Genomic DNA, 16,767 nt, shown 5'->3' with positions numbered 1-16,767 from the left:
GTGAAGATTTTTGCCCTGGGAAATTAATGAGGGAAAATAATCTATAAAATATTGTGTTGACATCACCTATAAAATTACGTAGCTAAAACACTGGATATTTTGTATTTGTCAATAAAATGTTTGCGATTTGAACTACGTGTGAAGAAGCCAGTCTTAATTATGAACAATGTAAACTACAGAATGTATTTAAAGATCTAGAATATTATTGCACAAAATTAATCAGGGCACTTCAAATTAGTCTAGGAAAGTATTGGCCGTTGAAATGCTTGGAGGATCTGTTTCCAAGAACAGCAATAAAAACAAAACCTCTATTTTTAAATTTCAGATCACACTTTTCAAAGTAAATGTTCTTTAAATGTAATCCAGATTAACTTTTATTTAAAATTATGTATCCTCCTAGCATCTTTTCATATTGTAATTGGTCATTGAATACTAATAAACAAAAGTTAGACTTTTGTTCATTCAATTTAGTTTCATGTTCTTCATTTCTAAAATTTGTTGAACTCAGTAATTGGGAGAAAGATTGTACATACACACACAACTGGAAAGCAGTTCACTAACTTTCTTGTATGGCATGTTTGATTTATATCTGGAATTGAAGGAACTTTAGTTTTTTTAGAATATAAAAGAACAGAAATCAGATACTGATAAATTTGTATTTTCATTTACATAAGAAAATATAAAATTCTTTTTGTATTTATGTAAAAGAACTATATAAAACAAAATTTCTAATAAAATTATTTTATTATCTTAAAATTTTTAAAGGTATAGTTGCTACTTTAAAAATTTATAGTTGATAAATAAAAATTATATATATGGTGTATAACATGATGTTTTATACATTGTGAAATAGTTAAATCAAACTTACTAAACTATCACCTCACATACTTACCATTTTTTGTTGTGAGAACATCTAAGATCTACTCTCTTACCATTTTCTAAGTATACATTATTATTAACTATAGTTACCATGCTGTACAGTAGATTTCGTGAACTTATTCATCCAGTGTAGCTGACACTTTGAACCCTTTGAAAACATTACTCTATTCCTCCACCCCTCCCTCCAGCCCTTGGCAACCGCTATCCTACATTATGCATTTATGAGTTTGACTTTTGTAGATTTCATATATGAGTGAGCATTTGTCCTTCTGTGCCTGCCTTATTTCACTTAGCATAATGTTTTCCAGATTCATTCATGTTGTCAGAAATGTCAGGATTTCTTTCCTTTTTTAAGGCTCAATAATATTCCACTGTACATCTATTCTGCATTTTCAGTATCCATTCTTTCATCAATGAGCACAAAGATTGATTTTATATCTTCGCTATTGTCAGTAATGCTGCAATGCACATGGGAGGTCAGCGTTCTCTCTGAGATAGTGTTCTTATTTCCTCTGAACATTAGTGGGATTGCTGGATCTTACTGTAGTTCTAGGTTTAATTTTTTGAAGTTAAATTTAAATTTACTATAACATTTTACGTATGTTTTGTCTTTGAAAAAGTTTTCAAAAGCAAAAAAGGAAGCTGTATGAGATCATAAGGGAAAATCTCTAACTTATTCAGTGATCAGTTAACAATGTATGTGATATAATCTGAACAATCCCAATGACTCAGGGGAAAAAAAAAGAAACAGTGAGAGAGAGGAAAGGAGGGAGGGAAGGAGGAAAGAAGAAAGGAAAGAAGGAAGGCAGGGTCCTTCTTCTATGTCCGTAAAGAAATATTCTTTTCTGGTGAATAATCCAAGTTACTTTTATGTTGATACTGCAAGAAATAGTAACTTTCTTTCATTTTTTACACTTTTCTTCTTTTCTTAAATAGGAAGGAGAAAAGACCATGTAGGCATTCAGTGCCTAGGAAGTAATAAATAAGTAGCAATGTCAAAGAGATCATAATGACTAATTTTAACCTTAGTAAAGTTTTTGGTAAGGATCAATTCTGTCTGCATAATATGACACAGGCAAAATATTAGCCACTGCCTTATTTACTAATGTTACAAAGTAAAGAGGAGGGTAAGATTAAGAAGTAACTGAATAAGTGATGAAAACACACCATATTCTATTATAGCTTCCTAAAGAGAAGAGGTCATGTAGCAAATAATAATTCCTGGAGTTATTGACAATTATATAAGATCCTAGAGCATTTTTAAATGACAAAGATGAATGGAATAAAAAACAAGTGCTTACTGTAACACAAATAAATTTGATAGTGAACTAAATAAGAATTTATTTTGAATCAGAAATATGAGGCAATTTATTTTGAACTGATTTTGAATCAGGAATATAGCCCTGTGCTGCAGGAAATATAATACATGAAAATATGAGTGGCTTTATGTTTATGTGAAACATAGTTTATGTTGTTCATTTCATAGTTATCTAAGGAAATACAATTTGCTTTCCTCATCTATATTCGACTAATTTATATTTGGCTCATAATGTTGCAAAAAATAATTTAATCCTTTTTTAAATAAAATCATCCAGATATTACCCAATCACTTGATTTCTCATCTCTTGCATAATGAAAAAAAACGGTGCTTTTTAGTAAACCTATCCTTTTATGTTCCAGCAGATAGTCAAACACTTACTGTTACCATAATTACCTGAAGAGTTTGTATAAATATGCAGTTTCCTGTATCATTTATTATTATGAAGTACACATTAGCTGTTAGTCTTGCTATTTACAATTATTATTATTGTTGTGATATCTGTATTAGAAGTGACAGAGAACACAGTTTCCAAAGGGACTTGAAGGAGTTATGATAGCTCCTGAATTGTGTTGTAAATAATAACATGGAGAGACAGCCTGCAGTTTTGAAAAGTACTATGCTATGCAATAGGCAATGATTTAATTTTGAAGTCATGTTATTTTCAAATGAAATGTAAAGTTCCCTTGTTTCTTACTGTATTTCTTGTTAATTCATCATTTATCCTCAGGTGATTATCATGGTTCATGTATCATTCTTTGGCTTATACATAGCTGGCATTATATATGGTGGCAATTTGATAATCTCATTATAATGGAATTACTTTCTTTGTATACTATAAAGGAGGTTCCTGTATTTCAGGAAGCAAATTATGAATACTTATTTAACAAATGGAAACATGTCATTGAGCAGATTCTCTCATTAAATTCTGCCACACTTAGAATTTGAAACACTTGGAATTAGCCCAGTTACCTTAATTTGATCATTACACGTTATATGCTTGTATCAAAATGTCATATGTGCCCCATAAATATGTGCAACTATTATGTACCATATAAATTAAAAATAAAATTCAGTTAAGTTCAATGCATAATAAAACACACTATAAATTCAACTGTGTACTATACACAGGCCCTCTGTGAGGTAATTGGTAATGTCTGTATCCTTCACGAGTGTATGGCTTGATAAATAGATTTCCTACAGAGTCTATCAGTTTATCTGTGCTGTATTTTCTGAGATCTGAGAAGCAGGGATGGGGCTAGATAGAGAAATAGAAGCTGAAAGATCTTAAAAATATTTCATATCTCATGTGATATACAATTAGATGTAGGGCAATAGATTTCAAACTTAGGTGTGGTAATAGTCATAGATTTGAACAATTTATTGCGGCTGCATGCAAGGTGGACTAGAGCAGATAGAATTTAGAATATAAAGAGACTAACTTAAATACTACTAGAGACATACAGCTCTGGATAAAAATGGAGATTTTTAAAAATAAAAGCAAAGGAGGAACCTATGATACATTTCAGAGTAAGCTGCGCCAGGATTTTATGACCACTTAGATATTTGGGACAAAGGATATGTGTGAGGAATTACTTTTGAAAATGATATCCTAATGATAGGTTCAGGGAGAAGTTGAAGATGATGTTATTTAAAAATAAAAGCAAAGGAGGAACCTATGACACACTTCAGAGTAAGCTGCGCCAGGATTTTATGACCACTTAGGTATTTGGGACACAGGATGTGTGTGAGGAATTACTTTTGAAATTGATATCCTCTCTGTCTGATAGGTCAGGGGAGAAGATGAAGATGATATTATTGAAGGAACCTCAGGTTTGCGTAGGAAGTGAATGAGTTTGATATTGCTGATAGTGACTTCAAAGTAACGTAAAGAGGAAGAGTGACATGGAATGGCAACCAGCAGTTGTGGGGCAAGAGCTCAAGGAGTCAGAACTAGCAATACAGATTTTTAAATCTTTAGTGGGTGCTGAGTACTGATAATTAAATAAAGTAAGGAGATTTTACCTTATTCGATTTATTACTAGTAATAGATTTATACAGGTTTAAATAAGAATGCTCTTTATTCTAACCCTTCACTTAAATAATAAACTATATCAAATGCAAGTCATTTTAATTTTGTGTTTGCTGTGCAGGATAGGGAAAGAGAATTTAAAAATTCATAGAGATGGTAATTATGGTTTTGTTTTGGGGTTTTATTTGAAAATACATATAATCTATAACCTTCAGTGGGGGTTATATATCGCCATGAAAGTGGCGCCGCCGACGGCTCAGGAGAGAATGACGTCATCTACACGCTCATCATCCCCCGGAAGTTGCTCTTTACGTCACTAACGTGGTGCCCGGCATGCTCCTCTCTCTCCTGGTGCTGCTCGCCTACTTCCTGTCGGGGCAGGCTGCCGTTGCCAGAGCCTGGGCGCTGCCGGCCCCCAGATCCGCTGCTGTGGGGATGCCGTGAACTTTGTGGCCATCGGCAGGTTGGGACTGGGAACCAGCAGCGGGTGGAGCGCGGCAGAGGTGCCCCGACTGTCTCCTGTGCCACTGGCTCTTTCAGCTGCCTTGCTGAGGACCGTTTGAGCCAACCCTTCCCCAGAAAGTGTCCTACTGGGTGCTCATGGGAAATACCCTTGACAATATCTGCTTCTGCACCCCTCTCGTGCTCTTCAGCGTGGGCTCCAGCCTCCTCTCCTCCAGGTCTGCTTGAACCAAGTGTCCGATCTCCCCTACCCGCTGGGTTTCCAGCCTTAGTGCGCACCGACTTCAACTTCAACTTCCCACCCATCACCAGGGGGAGATTGATTCTGAAAAAACAGGCTGCTGCCACCACAGCATTATGATCCTTTCCCGCTGCTGATCAATCTGTATTTTGTGAACTTCACAAGAGGAATGGTGTGTTCCCATTCCTTGGCGTGTGTAGGTCTGGCCCTAGTCCAGGGGTCAGCAGGAGAGAAAACGGCTCAAGCAGGCTCTTATCTGCCAGTGTTCCACAAAGCGAGGACTGCCCTTCATTCAGCCTTGCTGACCTCCCCGCTTTCCTTGGGCCCAGCTGCGTTTGGCTCTGGAAGCTGGGAGCTTCCAAGCTATTTTTGTTCATCTCATAGCCATGCAGGAGACCCCTTTGCAAGACCCGCACATCGGGAGGCAGGAGTCAGGAAACTCTATCCTTCCCCGGCCTGGCCCTGCTGGAGTGAGTGGAAACCAAACACCCTCAGTGCCAGTGGCCCTCAGATCCACAGGTTTAAAGCTGAGAATGCCCTGCCCCTCCCTCAGTCATTTCTTCTTAGGTTTTGTTGGCCGAGCACTACCCATCCCACCCCCATGAGACTCACTCATTGCAGCTCCCACCCCACCCTGCCCCTTTCTTCCCCACCCTGGAGACTCCCTTTGCCTAGAATCCAGGACTGTGAGCGAAAGCAATAACATGGAACATGAATGGTGGGAAAATATATACATACATACATATATATATATATATATAGCCTTCTCCAGAAAGTTGTGTGGAAAAGATGCTGGTAAACAAATAGAGAACAAAGTGTAAGAAATTTTCATTCCTTCAACATGTGGTTTTTGACTTTGACTTAGGTGCTGGAGATAAAGCAGTCGGGTTCTGTTAAAGTTTTCATTTGAGAGGACGGGGGACTGAGAGTAAATACTTAGTACTTAAAAAAATAGTTGAAGATAAATACTGTGGAAAGATTTTTTAAAATGTGATGTGGTAGAGATGAAGGGCAGCTCTTGTCCGAGGAGGCTGCCTCCTGGCTCCAGGCGAGGAGCCACCGGTGGATCAGGGAAATGCATTTGGAGGTTAGGGAAAGACTTGGTGCACTTGAGGAACAGAAATGAAGTAAATATGGTGGGTAGAGTTGAATAACATGTTTGGAAAGGTCAATGGGAGACAACTGAGTAGGACTATGGCACGCTGCTTGGATTTATCTGTAATTCTCTGAGAAGACACTGGACAGTTTTAAGCAGGGGTTTGTCCTTCTTTGATTTATGAGGGTATTTTTCTTTCTTTTTTTTTTTTTTTGAGAACACTCTGGCTGCTGTGTTACAAGTGGGTGAGGGGTTGCAGGGAGAAGGGAGAAAAGGATCAGGGAGACGATTTAAGATGCTCTGGTGATATTACATCTGAAAGAGACATCTAATCAATAAATATTGAATGAGTGAGTGAGTGAATTGCCTTTTGCTACAGGAATTCTGTTTTGCCCTATTTTTTTTATTTCAAATCTCAAGCACTCTGGTTTCTTATCCCCTACCACAGTACTTACTTTACAGTGTTGGTTATGGAATAATTATAAGTAGTATTGTTACTGTTCTAGTTCACATTTATTTCCTCAGCAGGGACTGTGGTCAGTGCTTTACATGCATTATTTCATATGATTTTCCCAAATAACCCTTTAGTTAGGTAACATAAATATAAATATCCCCATTTTGTGAGAAAACTGAAGTATAACCTCGCCTAGGAAATAGATTCTTAGATTCTTATTTAGGAAAAGCCAGAAAACTGCTTAAAATACTTGTTTCACTTGAGGTTAAAGAGATATAATAAAAACAGGTGCATCTACCAAAGTATTTCTGGCCAGTTTCTGAGTGTGAGTGCTCAGGCCAGGTAAGGTTACTGTGGACACAATGAGGTTCCCTTCTTCCTTGTGCTGTACCACTCTCTCGAGTGTCTTCATAATGTGAATACCCTCGGGGACCTGCAGACCTTAGAAGAAAGGTGGCACATCATATTCTTGCCTTTGGGTCTCAGATTTCTGTGCTAAGTTCAGTACCTGGGCTCTCCTAGATTGCATGGGCCTTGGAATTGTTATCTGTTGTTTGTTGCAATAAAGAGAAAGTGACTTCCTCCTGCTCCCAGGTCTGTGGGCCGTTCATCCCTAGTGCTCATTGATGTCCCCAGGGAAAGAAGTTCTCTAGCCATTAATAGAATCTTTTTATTTTTTGGCCTTTTTCCCCAATCCCTCATCAGGAGAATTGAAAACACATACATGTAAGCACACACACATATGCATACATACATATACACATAAACATACACACAAACACATAGACACACACACACACAGGATCTCATTATTTCTTTAAAGAAACATTTATTTTTCTTTTCATCTATCCTCAGCCACAAAGTCTGATCTAGAGGAAGACAAGTTATTCAATTCAAAAGCTTCTTTATAAGAAAGAATTTCAAACATAGGTCATTCATATCATATTGTATGTTCTGTACTTACCCATGTTGAAAAATCTCATTCTATTTGAAACCTCTTCGAAGATAGTTGCTGGCATTTGCTTCTCTTGTTTCACAGCAGTGCTAATATGTAAGTTAGAGAGAAAACACATTTTATGTTTACCTCATATGGTAAAATAAAAATGTAACAAGTATCAACTTGGTTGGGAAAAAAAATAATATTCTTTAACTTTATGTAGCTAATATAACCCTGCTTTCCAAAGATGAGAGAGAAGTTTATACTTGCTGCTTAATTATAAATAGGCTTGCCAAGTAAAATGTAGGAAATACTATTAAATTTGAATTTCAGGTAAACAATGAATAATTTTTAAAAATTTGTCCAGCGAATAATGTTTAAATATTGAAAAATGTAAATATTATTTGTATTTGTTAAATATAGCAACCCTAACTTTAGATAATTTTAAGTGAAAACTGAAATATCAAAAAGATGTTAAAAGGTCCCATCAATTTATATAATCACAATGGTGACATCATGCTCCCTCAAGTTTCCCCAGTAGCTAGACTGATTCCTGTCGTGGTTGAGGCCTGGTGGTCCCTGTTAACTCAGACTTGCCTGAGTTCTTGCAGCCATTGAAGATCCCTACGTGTCAGCTGTATTTTCTATCTGGAGTCTGTCTTGCATCCAGCACTGTGAGTCTCTGCCCTGGGGCCAACTAGACTCTCACCATAGTGGCTTGCTGGCAGGCCAAGCCCATGTCTTTACTATGGCATATCCAGGGATTTTTGAATCCCTTCCATGTTACAATGTTGCTGAGGGAAAAAAGACTAAAGACTACTATTTCATGTTCTTTCTCAACCAAAATCTATGCAATGATTTTAAATGGCTTTGACCACATATCTAGCTATGGAATCCACTGGAGGGAAACTGTCTCTTAGAATTACAAATAGAAGCAGGATACGTACCTCCTGTGCTGCCCCTCTTGCTTTTACCTTCCTATCCACCCTATCTGGTTTTTTCTATCACAGCCCTACTGGAAATGCACACCTTTCCCCCATGCACCTAGGCTTTTAAGACCCAGTGAAAGTTCAAGTAAATCAGCTTTCAGACTCAGTCACCCCTTTATTTCCTTCTGTCAAAGCCAAAAGTCGTGGAAAGAAGCTTCATTAAAATAGAATTTTTAGGAAATGAAAATATATTCAAAGTAATTTTTTTAAATCCTTCATATGTTTATATAGCTTTTATTATGTGTGTGTCCTTCCTTGGTATGTGTGGGGGTGTCTTTCTATTTCTTAACGTTCTTCTTTCTCTCTTTCTCTCTCTGTTTTTTGCTCTCTCCTTTCTCTCTTTCTCCCTTTTTCTCCATCTCTCTTCCATTCTTCCTTTCTCTCTTTCATTTTTTTTCTTTCTTTCTTGAAATCATGTGTGAACAATTATAAAAGCAACATGGCCCCTAAATATTGGAGAAATGGAAAACCTTTGAAAGATTGAGCAGCCTTGATGCTGAATTTTCACTTATAAGGCAAACTCTCACCTGCTTTATTCTAATATAAATACGAATTGTTAATTTTAATTGTTCATTTTAGGTTCATTAGAAAATATGTGCTTAGATCTTTAAACTAAAAATTTTACGTATAAGCAATTTGAATTTAACTTTTGCTATGGTTTGTATATGGTTTAATGTATTCCAAAGGCCCATTCATTGGAAAATGTGTTGAAACTTTTTATAATGCTATTTTTCGATTTTCAACCAACTTGTATACCACTCCCTGGGGAACTGCCAGTGCCTTCTTTGGCAAGAAGATCTTTGGCCATAGGATAACTAAAATAGTTCGAAAGGTTTCCAAATGCAAAATTTGACAATCAGTGTATTCAGAGGTAGGACAATTCTTTTCAAAACAAAAACGAATTCAGTTTTGTAATTCTGGTTAACAAATGGAAATAATCCCTTTAGAAATGCTACAGCCTGCGATTTTAATTATCTATAGCAAAAACTTGCACTCAATTAAACAATGTAACAGAGTGTAATGCTTTATTTAACAACAATGTATCCATTCTCGATATTTTAAAATTATTCATATTAAAAATTTATGTTTTTATATCACAAAAATATAAAACCTGAACCAAATAGTTATTTTACTTCTGAGTTCCAGAAGGGTATGTTTTGCATTCACTTTAATGTAACAAGAAAAAGAACTCAGTAAATCACTCCTGAAGAAATAATGTAGGTAATAAATAGCAATTGTGTATTTCAGGATTTTAATCAACTTTAGCACAATAGAATAAGCATTTGTATAACATTTCACCATATTGGAAGAAAGAAAATGTGGTTAAGTAGAGGAGAATATTGGAATCTTACTTTCACAGGGTAAAGTTGGCAAAACAAAAGTATTGATCTTATCAGGAGTAAGTAGTTTCCAAGGGCATGCAGTAAAACTGAGCATTAGGATTGGACCTAGTGGAAATGTAGTAACATTAATTACAAATTCCCACTTAGTATTTAGAAATTTTCCCATAATGAGACTGCAAAAAAAATTCAAGTAATTTGACATTAGAAGTATGAAACAAAGAAAAAAATAGGAACAAATTATCACAGAATTGGCAAATAGTTTAACATTTGCAAAGAGAAATTCAGCATTTTCTGTGCTGCTAAACATTGCTGAACATACTTTCCTATGTATATTCTCATTTAAATGGTCCCGCCTTTACCTGGAATTGTATTTCTGGAATTAAGAAAGCTTTATTCTTACTGACATCGTGCTAAGCTATATATCTGCTTGAAAATTCATTGTTCACTTTAGATATATCAGCTCATCTAGTAAATATGCAGTAGCTATTCCTGCTTGCTTTTACTAGAAAAAAATATTCTATTAGACACAAGTTAACTTCCCAGTTTTACTAAATACTTGTTAAACAATATGAGCTACTTATTATAGCTATCTAACATTTTTTATTATTATTTTTATTGTTTAACTTTTATTTTAGATTCAAGGGGTACATGTGTAAGTTTGTTACCTGGATATACGGTATGATGCTGAGGTTTGGGATATGATTGATCCCATCACCCAGGTAGTAAGCATAGTACCCAATCATTTCCCAACCCTTTCTGCTCTCCTGCCCACCCCTCCCAGCTCCAGTAATCCCCAGTGTCTTTTGTTGCCATCTTTATATCCATGAGGCCTGGGGGTAGCAGAGGTCCCACTTACTTATAATTGAGAACATAGTGGTATTCGATTTTCTGTTTCTGCATTAATTCACTTGCTGCTGAACATTTTAAATGCAAGTCTTCACAGGCAGTTTTTTTTGTGAGTTTATCATCTATTATTTTTTCTCTAGGTTATAAGAATGGGTTTTGTTTTCTGGATATATGTGAATTTTTTTTTTTCTATGTGAAGAATATACATAAGAGCAAAACGTTTTCCATCTGTTTGTGTCTTCTCTCATTTCCCTGAGCAGTGGTTTGGAGTACTCCTTGAAGAGGTCCTTCACCCCCCTTGTTATTTGTATTACTAGGTATTTTATTCTCTTTGTAGCAATTGTGAATGGGAGTTCACTCATGATTTGGCTGTTTGTTATTGGTGTATACGAATGCTTGTGATTTTTGCACATTGATTTTGTATCCTGAAACTTTGCTGAAGTTGCTTATCATCTTAAGGTGATTTGGGGCTTAGACGATGGGGTCTTCTAAGTATACAATCCTGTAGTCTGCAAATAGAGACAATTTGACTTCCTCTTTCCTAATTGAATACACTTTATTTCTTTTTCTTGCCTGATTGCCCTGGTCAGAACTTCAAACACTATGTTGAATAGGAGTGGTGAGAGAGGGCACCATTGTCTTGTGCCAGTTTTCAAGCTTATGGTTAGGAAAACTTAATATCATGAAAATGGCCATACAGCCCAAAGTAATTCATAGATTCAGTGCTATCCGCATCAAGCTACCATTGACCTTCTTCGCAGAACTGGAAAAAAACACTTTAAACTTCATATGAAACCACAATAGAGCCCACATAGCCAAGACAATCCTAAGCAAAAAGAACAAAGCTGGAGGCATCATGCTACCTGACTTCGAACTATACTACAAGGCTACAGTAATCAAAACAGCATGGTACTGGTACCAAAACAGAAATATAGACCAATGAAACAGAACAGAGGCCTCGGAAGCAATGCCACACATCTACAACCATCTGATCTTTGACAAACCTGACAAAAACAAGCAATGGGGAAAGGATTCCCTGTTTAATAAATGGTGTTGGGAAAACTGGCTAGCCATGTGCAGAAAGGTGAAACTGAACCCATTCCTTACATCTTATACAAAAAGTAACTTCAGATGGATTAAAGATTTAAACATAAGACCTAACACCATAAAAACCCTAGAAGAAAACATAGGCCATACCATTCAGGACATAGGCATAGGCAAGGCACTCATGACTAAAACACCAAAAGCAATAGCAACAAAAGCAAAAATAGACAAATGGGATCTAATTGAACTAAAGAGCTTCTGCACAGCAAAAGAAACTATCATTAGAATGAACCAGCAATCAATAGAATGAGAAAAAATTTTTACAATCTACCCATCTGACAAAAGGCTACTATCCAGAATCTACAAAGACCTTAAAAACATTTAAAAGAAAAAAACAACCCCATCAAAAAGTGGGCAAAGAATATGAACAGACACTTTTGAAAAGATGACATTTATGCAGCCAGCAAACATATGAAAAAACGCTCATCATCACTGGTCATTAGAGAAATGCAAATAAAAACCACATTGAGATACCATCTCACACCAGTTAGAATGGTGATCATTAAAAAATCTGGAGACTACAGATGCTGGAGAAGATATGGAGAAATTGGAACACTTTACACGGTTTGTGGGAGTGTGAATTAGGGTTCAGCCATTGTGGAAGATAGTGTGGCAATTCTTCAAGGATCTAGAAATAGAAATTCCATTTGACCCAGCAATCCCATTACTGGATATATACCCAAAGGATTATAAATTGTTCTGTTATAAAGACACATGCACACATTTGTTCACTGTGGCACTGTTTGCAATAGCAAAGACTTGGAACCAACCCAAATGCCCATCAATGATAGACTGGATAAAGAAAATGTGGCACATGTACACCATGGAATATTATGCAGCCATAAAAAAGGATGAGTTCATGTCCTTTATAGGGACTTGGATTAATCTGGAAACCATTATTCTTAGCAAACTGACACAAGAACAGAAAAACCAAACACATGTTCTCACTCTTAAGTGGGTGTTGAACCATGAGAACACATGGACATAGGGAGTGGAACATCACATAGTGGGGCCTGTTGGGGTGTGGGAGAGCTAGGGGAGGGATAGCAGGGGTTGGGAGTATTGGGGAGGGATAACATTAGGAGAAATATGTAATGTAGATGATGGGGGGTTGGATGCAGCAAACCACCATGGCATGTGTACCTATGTAACAATCCTGCATGATCTGCGCATGTACTCCAGAACTTAAAGTACAATTATTAAAAAAAAAGAATAAAACATTTTCTAGATATACGTAAACTTTTTGTCTCGTATTAAATATAAGTCCCTGAGAACTCAGGAGTTTTTGTTTTCTCAAGAACAGAAGAGAAATCAGAGGGATTCTTGGAAGGCGTGCATAATCATCACTTCATCAGTTAGGGTTCTGGGAGGAAATAGCACTCTCAGAAGGGGGTTTAGAGAAGCCTTACTCTGGGCAAGGCAGTTAATATACAGGTTTAGGGAAACCAACAAGAGGAGAAGGCAGGAGGCGGCCTCTGCCACACCCAGACTATAGGAGGAGAGAAGGGATTGGTGACCCTCATTGGAGTTGACCTTGAGAAAGGGGCCACCCATCAGGAATCAGCCTTGAGAAGAGGTAGCAGGGAGCAGGGCTGACTGTTTCCTGCAGAGAGGGAGTGAGGGAATAAGCACCCCTCATCCTTGGTTCCTCCCATTTCTTGCTGGAGCTTTCCTTTGTCAGAACCTATCTGGAAGCATGGAATGTTCTCATGCAATCCATGAAGACCAGCCTCCAGGACAGCAGGACAGAGAACAATGAGACTGAAGGAATCTAGAGGGGCCAGTGGAACTTACATTCCCATGGTCACATACACAGTAAAAGATTACTTGAATTAGTCAGGTGATAGATACATGCTTTACCTGAAGTCTTAATTATGTGAGTGCCATGCACAGCCCCATCACTGAATTTATTTGCGTAACAGACTTTATAAATAGGCTACTTGTAGCACAGAAACAGTATTATTTTTAAAGATAGATTTGGTATATGAATAACTACGTATTGTTGTGTGCTTCATAGAGTGCACACATCCCATGGTGACAAAGCTGTTTAAAGTGTGTATTTGAAGTTTGAAGTAAAGTTTAGAAAAACGTTTATATTTTTTGGGATCCTATCAATCCACGAGTTTGGAAGCAGGTTTCTGGATGCATTCTAAGCCCAGAGCATCAGTTCCACAGATTGCTGAGACGAGTTTGTCCCATTGGAGGCTACAGTGGTAGTAGGGTGTACCTGGGAGCGAGTGGTCCTTAACTTTCATCAAGACCAAAAAGTGTATGTTTTATATTTTTTTATCAAATAAAGCTGTGTTTCTTACTGTATTTCTTTGTTTGCTGTAGCAGTGGAAAGCTTAAAGCCAGAGGGAGTCTAACTGTACCATTCGTTTGTTTCAACAGCTATATCTTGATTTCCTGCCCCCCACCAAAAATATGAAATGCTGAAGATGCGAATAAACAGTATTCATTTCTACATTTCCTTAAAAAATTAGTATACATTTTGTATTTGAATATGTATATTTAGTATATGCTAATCTATGCATGTTTTAAAATTCAAAGATGACCCTATTCTTGTTTTGGGTTAGGTATGATCTGACTGTCTAGAAATTTCAAAGAAACGATATTAAACATTGATAACTTTTAAAGTGATTTTGGGACCTCCTGCATGATCAGTGTTCATTTATCAGTTTAACAGCCAAGATGATAACCTTATATATTAGCACAAATGTAACCTTAAAACTGTGTTTTCATATCTGTTATCTTCCTTCTACATTTGGTTTGTTTAAACCTAACTTGAAAAGAACAGTGCTGTAGTATTTGAGCCTTTAGCTTTGATCTCATTTAGGCTGAATGTGTCACAAAATTTATCACTGATCTCATTTAGGATGAGTCTGTCACAAAATATATCAGTGGTGAATGCAAGTAAAAAAATTATTATCATTAACAAATGGTAGGAAAACTTATATTGTTGTTCTTTTAAGGTATAGAAAATTACACTAATGTTACCTTAAATTGAGCATTCAAGCATGATGTTCATCACATAGGTAAATTAATGTATACTTCACAAAATACATGGATCTGTGCATGTTTATTCTATACTCCCATTAGCTCAATGTGGTGGAAGAGAGAACAGACTTTCCAAATTATGCTATTTTGGGCACTAGACTTAACAGTATTTTGTGCATAGTTTAAAAATCAGATTAGCAGTCTTATTTTAGCACAGGGCATTTGCTTGTTAAATTATATCAGCCACTTTTTATTCTAAGGAATTTTCTTGCACGTTGAACATAAATCCATGTTTTAGAGCTTCAATTTCTAATCTGACCCCTATCTAATTTGGTTCCTCCTCTACTCCCCTTCTTTATCCTCTCTCTTCTTTCGTTTTATGTAAATCATTATCAGAAAGCAGTCACTTTAAACTTACTGTTTTATTTCCTAATATTAAAAAAATTGGGAAAAATAATTAATGTTCTAGTTTCCTAACCATAACCTCCTCAGTCAATTTCATCATTTTCTTTGAGAAACAAATTCAATATGTGTCATTGTAAGATTAGCATTGTTTTCTGATTCTGATAATACACATTTATGTCATGATTTTTTTATTGCAATAACTTTTAATTTACAGAAAATTCACAAAGATTGTACAGAGAGTTTACTGTTTATCCAGTATCCTCTAATGTTAACATCTTCCATTACCACGATATATTTGTTAAAGCTAAGAAACCAATATTGGTATATTACTGTTAACTAAACTACATACTTTATTTGGATCTCCTGGGCTTTGCCATTGATGTTTTTTTCTCTGTACCAGGATCCAATTTATGATACAAAATTGCATTTAATAGTGCTTAAATTTAGTACTGCTTTTCAGTTACAGAAAAAGACCACCAGATTATAATATAGATTTCAAATAAGACAAATTAAGACATTTTTGGAATACATCCAATTTAGACATTTTATCAGTTTCGTTTTTGGTAAACTGTTTCTTGAGTGCTCAGCACACTCAAGAATGCTTGCATTGGGAAGTAAGGAAGCATGTAACTAAAAGATAAATATGTGTTGCCTACTCGAGAACTAGTGGTTATTATAAACTAAAATGGAATAAACCAAGAAATAGGATATTTGGCAGAGGGAGGAGAAGAGTGGATATATTAAGTTCACAGTGAACAAGTTTAGTCTTGAAGGATTCCAGTGAAAAGTTAAAAATATGAAAATAAAAATCAAGAAAGCATTCTTAGGTGACTCAGAAAATACAGTAACATGATTTGATATAAAAGCTAGCAACATGTGGTACATTTCACAGTACAGGCTAGAGTAAGGAAAGAATGTGATTTACATACCTAGCCCTCTATATAAAAGGGATGTTGAGCCAGTTAATATATGAGAAGAAATGTAGAAGCATGTATTGCAGGGTTCTGGGATTACAGGAATACAGCCTTTTCATCAGCTTTTACTTTGTTGCAGTTATGTTTTTGATAATATGATCATCATAATACACTTTTAGAGGATTAATTATGATGTCTTTGGAAGGAACCAATTCATTAATAGAAGTTAATATTATGTAACTTAAAACATTCTTCTTCAAAAGTTAATATTATGTAACTTAAAACATTCTTAATATTTATTACCTTTGGCACATTTTCACACACAAAAAAGAAATACTCCTTGTCACCTGTGATCTCAGTTGAAATGGAATTGTAAATTTCATCCCATGAGCAGACAAAAAGGTATTTAATGCTCTTAAGTTGAGATATGAAAGTAATTGAGTGAATTGCTTAAAATTTCATAAAGTGCTTTGAATGAAGGATGCACTAATAAGATTAAACATTTCTTTTGCATCTGTTTAGTCTCTTGTGAATGTGTAGTAGTGACCTGATTTTAATTTAATTATCAGAAGCATTAATAAATTTAGACACAAATCAAGAGGGAGCAAGTCAGTTTCAAAACTTATTAGTAAATTGGCACACTCAAAACTCATTCATTTCTCCAGCATCTAAACTAATGAGGTGTTACAGTCTATTTGTTAACATATTAATACAACTGAATGCCTTTTTATTAAATATGCGCTACTTGAA

At 35.9% G+C, this 16,767-nt stretch overlaps 1 protein-coding gene and 1 long non-coding RNA gene across 2 annotated transcripts in view; both read left to right on the top strand.

Moving 5' to 3' along the window:
• DOK6 (docking protein 6) overlaps window positions 1–16,767 on the top strand; it is a 448,396-nt gene that overhangs the window by 57,427 nt on the left and 374,202 nt on the right. The gene's annotated exons all lie outside the window — the stretch shown is intronic.
• Window positions 4,891–6,379, top strand: LOC110568836 (uncharacterized). The gene is made up of 2 exons (XR_002479026.2): window positions 4,891–5,104; window positions 6,246–6,379. It is a non-coding gene; the product is annotated as an uncharacterized LOC110568836 (long non-coding RNA).

This window comes from Aotus nancymaae, unplaced genomic scaffold, assembly GCF_030222135.1.
Source record: "Aotus nancymaae isolate 86718 unplaced genomic scaffold, 86718_ANA_hifiasm-v0.15.2.pri h1tg000020l, whole genome shotgun sequence".
In the NCBI taxonomy this organism is placed as follows: domain Eukaryota; kingdom Metazoa; phylum Chordata; class Mammalia; order Primates; family Aotidae; genus Aotus; species Aotus nancymaae.
This window is presented reverse-complemented; position numbering and strand designations above follow the sequence as displayed.